Raw genomic sequence first — 8,992 nt, forward strand, 5'->3', positions numbered from 1 at the left:
CAACCTCTGAATCTGATTTTTGCTCAAGTCCCTCAATTTCAGCCAGAAAATACCTGAAATTACAGAAAAACACACAAACTCATAGTAAAGTCCAGAAATGTGAATTTAACATAAAAACTAATGAAAACATCCCTAAAAGTAACTAGATCCTACTAAAAATATACTAAAAATAATGTCAAAAAGCGTATAAATTATCCGCTCATCACAACACCAAACTTAAATTGTTGCTTGTCCCCAAGCAACTGAAAATCAAATAGGATAAAAAGAAGAGAATATACTATAAATTCCAAACTATCAATGAAACATAGCTCCAATCATATGAGCGAGACTTATAGCTTTTTGCCTCTTGAATAGTTTTGGCATCTCACTTTATCCATTGAGGTTCAGAATGATTGGCATCTATAGGAACTTCAGATTTCGAATAGTGTTATTGACTCTCCTAGTTCAGTATGATGATTCTTGAACACAGCTTCTTTATGAGTCTTGGCCGTGGCCCTAAGCACTTTGTTTTCCAGTATTACCACCGGATACATAAATGCCACAGACACATAATTGGGTGAACCTTTTCAGATTGTGACTCAGCTTTGCTAAAGTCCCCAATTAGAGGTGTCCAGGGTTCTTAAGCACACTCTTTGTTTTTGCTTTGGACCTTGACTTTAACCGCTCAGTCTCAAGTTTTCACTTGACACCTACACGCCACAAGCACATGGTTAGGGACAGCTTGGTTTAGCCGCTTAGACCAGGATTTTATTCCTTTAGGCCCTCCTATCCACTGATGCTCAAAGCCTTGGGATCCTTTTTATTTGCCCTTGCCTTTTGGTTTTAAGGGTTATTGGCTTTTTCTGCTTGCTTTTTCTTTTTCTCTTTTTTTTTTTTTGCCTATTTTTTTTCTTCTTTTTTTTTTCTTTTTTTTTTCGCCCTTTTTTTTTTTTTTGCCAGCTTTGTTCTTTGCTGCTTTTCTTGCTTCAAGAATCATTTTTATGATTTTTCAGGTTATCGAATAACATGTCTCCTAGTCATCATTCTTTCAAGAGCCAACATATTTAACATTCTTAAACAACAACTTCAAAAGACATATGCACTGTTCAAGCATACATTCAGAAAACAAGAAGCATTGTCACCACATCAATATAATTAAACTAAGTTCAAGGATAAATTCGAAACTCATGTACTTCTTGTTCTTTTGAATTAAAACATTTTTTTTAAGAGATGTGATGGATTCATAGGACATTTATAACTTTAAGACAAAGTTACTAACTACTAATGATCATGTAATGAAGACACAAACATAGATAAGCACATAACATAGAAAACGAAAAAGCAGAGAAAGTAAGAACAAGGAATGAATCCACCTTAGTGATGTTCTTGAGCTCTCTATGTCTCTTCCTTGTCTTTGTTGCTCCTCCTTCAGTGCTTTTAGATCTTCTCTGATTTCATGAAGGATGATGGAGTGCTCTTGATGTTCCACCTTTAGTTGCTTCCAATAATTGTGTGGAAGAAAATGTATCCCTTGAGGTATCTCAAGGATCTCTTGATTTGCAGTCAAATGTTCTACCACTGAGCTATAGACCCTTGATGGAAGCTTTTGTCTTCCCTTTCCTCTTTCTAGAGGTTTCTTCTGGCCTTAAGTGCCATCAATGGTTATGGAAAAAACAAAAAAGCTATGCTTTTACCACACCAAACTTAGAATGTTGCTCGCCCTCGAGCAAAAGAAGAAAGAATAGAAGAAGAAGAAGAAGAAATATGGAGAGGGAGAGGGAGATGTGGTTTCGGCTAAGGAGAGTGTAGAGGGGTGTGTTGTGTGAATGAGAGTGGTGAGAAGAAGTGAGTGGAGGTAGGTGGGGATCCTGTGGGGTCCATAGATCCTGAGTGGATCCTGTGGAGTCCACAGATCCTGAGGTGTTCAAGGATTTACATCCCTGCACCCATTAGGCATGTAAAAATGCCTTTGTACCCAACTCTGGGCGTTCAGCGCCAGGTTGGTGGCCATTTTGGGCGTTCAACGCCCATTTGCTGCCATTTCTGGCGTTGAACGCCAGAACCATGCTTGTTCTGGGCGTTCAGCGCCAGGATGCTGCCCATTTGGGCGTTCAGCGCCAGAACCATGCTCTGTTCTGGCGTTGAACGCCAGGCAGATGCTTCCTCCAGGGTGTGATTTTTCTTCTGCTGTTTTTGATTCCGTTTTTAATTTTTATATTTATTTTGTGACTCCACATGATCATGAACCTAAGAAAACATGAAAAATAAGAATTAGATAAACATTGGGTTGCCTCCCAACAAGCGCTTCTTTAATGTCAATAGCTTGACAGTGGGCTCTCATGGAGCCTCACAGATGTGCAGAGCTTTGTTGAGACTCTCCAACACCAAACTTAGAGTTTGGATATGGGAGTTCAACACCAAACTTAGAGTTTGGTTGTGGCCTCCCAACACCAAACTTAGAGTTTGACTGTGGGGGCTCTGGTTGACTCTGCTTGGAGAGAAGCTTTTCCTGCTTCCTCTCCATGGTTGCAGAGGGAGATCCTTGAGTTTTGAATACAAGGGAGTTCTCATTCCATTGAAGGACTATTTCACCTCTGTCAACATCAATCACAGCTCTTGCTGTGGCCAGGAAAGGTCTTCCTAGGATGATGGATTCATCCTCTTCCTTTCCAGTATCCAGGATTATGAAATCAGTAGGTATGTAAAGGCCCTCAACCTTTACTAATACATCTTCTACTTGTCCATAAGCCTGTCTTCTTGAGCTGTCTGCCATGTCTAGTGAGATTTTAGCAGCTTGCACCCCATAGATTCCCAGTTTCTCTATTACAGAGAGGGGCATGAGGTTTATCCCTGAACCAAGGTCACACAGAGCCTTAAAGATCATGGTGCCTATGGTACAGGGTATTATGAACTTTCCAGGATCCTGTCTCTTCTGAGGCAATGTCAGTTGATCCAGATCACTTAGTTCATTGATGAACAAGGGAGGTTCAACTTCCCAAGCATCAATGCCAAACAATTTGGCATTCAGCTTCATGATTGCACCAAGAAACTTGGCAGTTTGCTCTTCAGTGACATCCTCATTCTCTTCAGAAGAGGAATACTCATCAGAGCTCATGAAGGGCATAAGGAGGTTCAATGGGATCTCTATAGTCTCTAGATGAGCCTCAGAGTCCTTTGATTCCCCAGAGGGAAGCTCCTTATTGATCACTGGACGTCCCAGGAGGTCTTCCTCCTTGGGATTCACGTCCTCTCCTTTCCTCACAGGTTCGGCCATGGCACTTATGTCAATGGCCTTGCACTCTCCTTTTGGGTTCTCTTCTGTATTGCTTGGGAGAGTACTAGGAGGGATTTCAGTTATCCTTTTACTCAGCTGGCCCACTTGTGCTTCCAAATTTCTAATGGAAGACCTTGTTTCATTCATGAAACTTACAGTGGCCTTAGATATATCAGAGACTAGATTTGCTAAATTAGAAGCATTTTGTCCAGAGTTCTCTGTCTGTTGCTGAGTTGATGATGGAAAAGGTTTGCTATTGCTAAACCTGTTTCTTCCACCATTGTTAAAGCCTTGTTGAGGCTTCTGATCCTTCCATGAGAAATTTTGATGATTTCTCCATGATGAGTTATAGGTGTTTCCATAAGGTTCACCTAAGTAACTTACCTCTGCTATTGCAGGGTTCTCAGGATCATAAGCTTCTTCTTCAGAAGATGCTTCTTGAGTACTGTTGGATGCAGCTTGCATTCCATGCAGACTCTGAGAAATCATATTGACTTGCTGAGTCAATATTTTATTCTGAGCCAATATGGCATTCAGAGTATCAACTTCAAGAACTCCCTTCTTCATAGGCGTCCCATTGATTACAGGATTCCTTTCAGAAGTGTACATGAACTGGTTATTAGCAACCATGTCAATGAGTTCTTGAGCTTCTGCAGGCGTTTTCTTTAGGTGAATGGATCCACCTGCAGAAGTGTCCAGTGACATCTTTGATAGCTCAGATAAACCATCATAGAATATATCCAGGATGGTCCATTCTGAAAGCATGTCAGAAGGACACTTTTTGGTCAACTGTTTGTATCTTTCCCAAGCTTCATAGAGGGATTCACCTTCTTTCTGTCTGAAGGTTTGAACATCAGCTCTAAGCTTGCTCAGCTTTTGAGGAGGAAAGTACTTGGCTAAGAAAGCCGTGACCAGCTTATCCCAAGAGTTCAGGCTGTCTTTGGGTTGAGAATCCAACCATAATCTAGCTCTGTCTCTTACAGCAAAAGGGAAAAGCATGAGCCTGTAGACTTCAGGATTTACTCCATTAGTCTTAACAGTATCACATATCTGCAAGAATTCAGTTAAGAACTGAAAAGGATCTTCAGATGGAAGTCCATGAAACTTGCAGTTCTGCTGCATCAGAGAAACTAATTGAGGTTTCAGCTCAAAGTTGTTTGCTCCAATGGCAGGAATGGAGATGCTTCTTCCATGTAAATTGGAATTAGGTGCAGTAAAGTCACCAAGCATCCTCCTTGCATTATTATTATTTTCGGCTGCCATCTCCTCTGCCTGTTCGAAAATTTCTGAAAGGTTATCTCTGGATTGTTGTATTTTAGCTTCTCTTAATTTTCTCTTCAGAGTCCTTTCAGGTTCTGGATCTGCTTCCACAAGAATGTTCTTATCCTTGCTCCTGCTCATATGACAAGGAAGAATGGACAGGAAAATGATAATAATAATAGAAATCCTTTATATCACCGTATAGGGATCCCTGTGTGAGTGGAAGAAAAGAGGGGGAGATAAGGAATGTGATGTAAAGGAAGAAACACAACTGTACGAATGGAAGAGATGTGAGATGAGATGTTAGGATATGAATGAATAAATAGAATAGGATGGGGGAGGTATAATTTTCGAAAATTATTTTGAAAAGGAGTTAGTGATTTTTGAAAATTGGTTTTTGAAAATTTGTTAGTATTATTCGAAAATTTTTTTTTGAAATAAAAATAAAAATAAAAATAATTAGTTAATTAAAAAGAAATTTTTGAAAAAGGGGAGATATTTTCGAAAAAATGAGAGAGAGAGTTAGTTAGGTGGTTTTGAAAAAGTTAAGAAACAAACAAAAAGTTAGTTAGTTAGTTGAAACAAATTTTTGAAAAGATAAGAGGTTAGGAGGTTAGGAAAGATATTTTGAAAAGATATTTTTGAAAAAGATAAGATAAGAAGATATTTTTGAAAAGATATGATTGAAGTTAGTTTTGAAAAAGATTTGATTTTTAAAATCACAATTAATGACTTGATTCATAAGAAATCACAAGATATGATTCTAGAACTTAAAGTTTGAATCTTTCTTAACAAGCAAGTAACAAACTTCAAATTTTTGAATCAAAACATTAATTGATTATGTTATTTTCGAAAATTTGGTATAAAATAAGAAAAAGATTTTTGAAAAATATTTTTGGAATTTTCGAAAATAACTAAGAATTTTGAAAAAGATTTGATTTTTGAAAAAGATTTTGAAAAAGATAAGATTTTCAAATTGAAAATTTGATTTGACTCATGAGAAACAATTTGATTTTAAAAATTTTTGAAAAAGTCAATCCAAATTTTCGAATTTGATGAGAGAAAAAGGGAAAGATATTTTTTTGATTTTTGAATTTTTTTTTTTTTGAAAAACATGAAAAATATGCAATGCATGAAATTTTTAGATCAAAACAATGAATGCATGCAAGAATGCTATGAATGTCAAGATGAACACCAAGAACACTTTGAATGTCATGATGAACATCAAGACACAATTTTGAAAAATATTTAATGCAAAGAAAACATGCAAGACACCAAACTTAGAATTCTTTAATGCTGAGACACTAAGAATTCAAGAATGCATATGATAAACATGAAAAGACACAAAACAAAAAATCATCAAGATCAAACAAGAAGACTTACCAAGAACAACTTGAAGATCATGAAGAACACTATGAATGCATGATATTTTCGAAAAATGCTAGATGCATATGCAAGTGACACCAAACTTATGATATGACTCAAGACTCAAACAAGAAATAGAAAAATATTTTTAATTTTTATGATTTTCTAATTTTTCTTTTTGTTATTTTTCGAAAATTAATTGAAAAAGGAAAATAAGGATTCCAAAATTTTTAATATGAATTCCAGGAATCTTGCCATGTTAGTCTAAAGCTTCAGTCCAGGAATTAGACATGGCTCACTAGCCAGCCAAGCTTTCAAAGAAAGCTCCAGTCCAAAACACTAGACATGGCCAATGGCCAGCCAAGCTTCAGCAGGTGATCAGAAACAGTAGCAGGTGGATTAACTCCAACTAGCTTGCTCTTGATAACAAATTGCTGCCTCAGTCCAAATGAATTTAGACATGGCTTTACAGCCAGCCAGGCTGCAACATATAATTACATGGGCTGGAGTGATTAGTTGAATACCAATCCCAAAGTAGTTTGGGTATGGCTTTACAGCCAGATATGATTCAACATATTTCATGAAACACTAGAATTCATTCTTAAAAATTTTGAAGCCATAGAATAATTTATTTTTGAAAACATTTTTATTTTTTTTGAAAACAGATGAGAAAATTTTAGAAAATTTTTTTTTGAAAAATTTTTGAAAATAAAATAAAAAGGAAATTACCTAATCTGAGCAACAGGATGAACCGTCAGTTGTCCATACTCGAACAATCCCCGGCAACGGCGCCAAAAACTTGGTGCTGTTGCCGGATCAAAAGGGAATCTGGCACTGATGTTACCGGACCAAAAGCATGCCGAGAACTCAAACAATCCCCGGCAACGGCGCCAAAAACTTGGTGTTGTTGCCGGGATTGGGATCTCAGACGATTCTTGGTGCCAAACAGGAACAATTAAGTCCCTGACAACGGCGCCAAAAACTTGATTCTTCGATACAACTAACCAGCAAGTGCACTGGGTCGTCCAAGTAATACCTTACGTGAGTAAGGGTCGAATCCCACGGAGATTGTTGGTATGAAGCAAGCTATGGTCACCTTGTAAATCTCAGTCAGGCAGATATAAATTGATAATGGTGTTTTCGAATATTATATAATAAAATAGGGATAGAAATACTTATGTAAATCATTGGTAGGAATTTCAGATAAGCGAATGGAGATGCTTTTCGTTCCTCTGAACCTCTGCTTTCCTGCTATCTTCTTCCAATCAGTCTTACTCCTTTCCATGGCTGGCTTTATGCAAGGGCATCACCGTTGTCAGTGGCTACATCCCCTCCTCTCAGTGAATAATATGCTCACGCACCCTGTCACGGCACGGCTATTCATCTGTTGGTTCCCGATCATGCTGGAATAGGATTCACCCTCCTTTTGCGTCTGTCACTAACGCCCAGCACTCGCGAGTTTGAAGCTCGTCACAGTCATTCAATCATTGAATCCTACTCAGAATACCACAGACAAGGTTTAGACCTTCCGGATTCTCTTGAATGCCGCCATCATTCTAGCTTACGCCACGAAGATTCTGGTTAGGAGATCTAAGAGATACTCATTCTAGCTTAATTCATGTAGAACAGAAGTGTTTGTCAGGCACGCGTTCATAGGGGAGAATGGTGATGAGCGTCACACATAATCATCACCTTCATCATGTTCTTGAGTGCGAATGGATATCTTAGAAGAGAAATAAGAAGAATTGAATAGAAAACAGTAGTACTTTGCATTAATCTTTGAGGAATAGCAGAGCTTCACACCTTAATCTATGGAGTGTAGAAACTCTACCGTTAAAAATACATAAGTGAAGGTCCAGGCATGGCCGAGATGGCCAGCCCCCTAAAACGTGATCAAAGGATCATAAGGTAATCCAAAGATGATCCTAAGATCCTAAGATGATCAAAAGATTCCTAATACAATAGTAAAAGGTCCTATTTATAATAAACTAGTCACTAGGGTTTACATGAGTAAGTAATTGATGCATAAATCCACTTCCGGGGCCCACTTGGTGTGTGCTTGGGCTTGGGCTTGAGTGTTACACGTGCAGAGGCCATTTGTGGAGTTGAACGCCAGTTTCTGTGCCAGTTTGGGCGTTCAACTCTGGTTTTGGATCCTTTTCTGGCGCTGGACGCCAGATTTGGGCAGAAGGCTGGCGTTGAACGCCAGTTTACGTCATCAATTCTTGGCCAAAGTATGGACGATTATATATTGCTGGAAAGCCCTGGATGTCTACTTTCCAACGCAATTGGAAGCGCGCCATTTCGAGTTCTGTAGCTCCAGAAAATCCACTTTGAGTGCAGGGAGGTCAGAATCCAACAGCATCAGCAGTCCTTTTTCAACCTCTGAATCTGATTTCTGCTCAAGTCCCTCAATTTCAACCAGAAAATACCTGAAATTACAGAAAAACACACAAACTCATAGTAAAGTCCAGAAATGTGAATTTAACATAAAAACTAATGAAAACATCCCTAAAAGTAACTAGATCCTACTAAAAATATACTAAAAATAATGTCAAAAAGCGTATAAATTATCCGCTCATCAGTGTTCAACTCCAGAAACAGCCTAGGCACGTGAGAAGCTTAATTCTCAGCCCCAGTACACACCAAGTGGGCCCCAAAAGTGGACTTCTACACTAATTATCTTAGTTCATTCATTTTCTGTAAACCTAGGTTACTAGTTTAGTATTTAAACAACTTTTAGAGATTTATTTTGTACCTCATGATATTTTAGATCTGAACTTTGTACTCTTTGATGGCATGAGTCTCTAAACTCCATTATTGGGGGTGAGGAGCTCTGCTGTGTCTCGATGAATTAATGCAATTATTTCTGTTTTCTATTCGAACACGCTTGTTTCTATCTAAGATGTTTATTCGCACTTCAATATGATGGATGTGATGATCCGTGACACTCATCATCATCCTCAACCTATGAACGCATGCCTGACAACCACCTCCGTTCTACCTTCGATTGAATGAATATCTCTTGGATTCCTTAATCAGAATCTTCGTGGTATAAGCTAGAATCCATTGGCAGCATTCTTGAGAATCCGGAAAGTCTAAACCTTGTCTGTG

General features: G+C 38.3%; 1 non-coding gene across 1 annotated transcript; it reads left to right on the top strand.

Moving 5' to 3' along the window:
* The first annotated feature begins 4,012 nt into the window (after positions 1-4,012).
* On the top strand, positions 4,013-4,120 carry LOC112773656 (small nucleolar RNA R71). The gene has a single exon (XR_003188195.1). It is a non-coding gene; the product is annotated as a small nucleolar RNA R71 (small nucleolar RNA).
* The last annotated feature ends 4,872 nt before the right edge of the window (positions 4,121-8,992 follow it).

This window comes from Arachis hypogaea, chromosome 18 (assembly GCF_003086295.3).
Source record: "Arachis hypogaea cultivar Tifrunner chromosome 18, arahy.Tifrunner.gnm2.J5K5, whole genome shotgun sequence".
Lineage (NCBI taxonomy): Eukaryota > Viridiplantae > Streptophyta > Magnoliopsida > Fabales > Fabaceae > Arachis > Arachis hypogaea.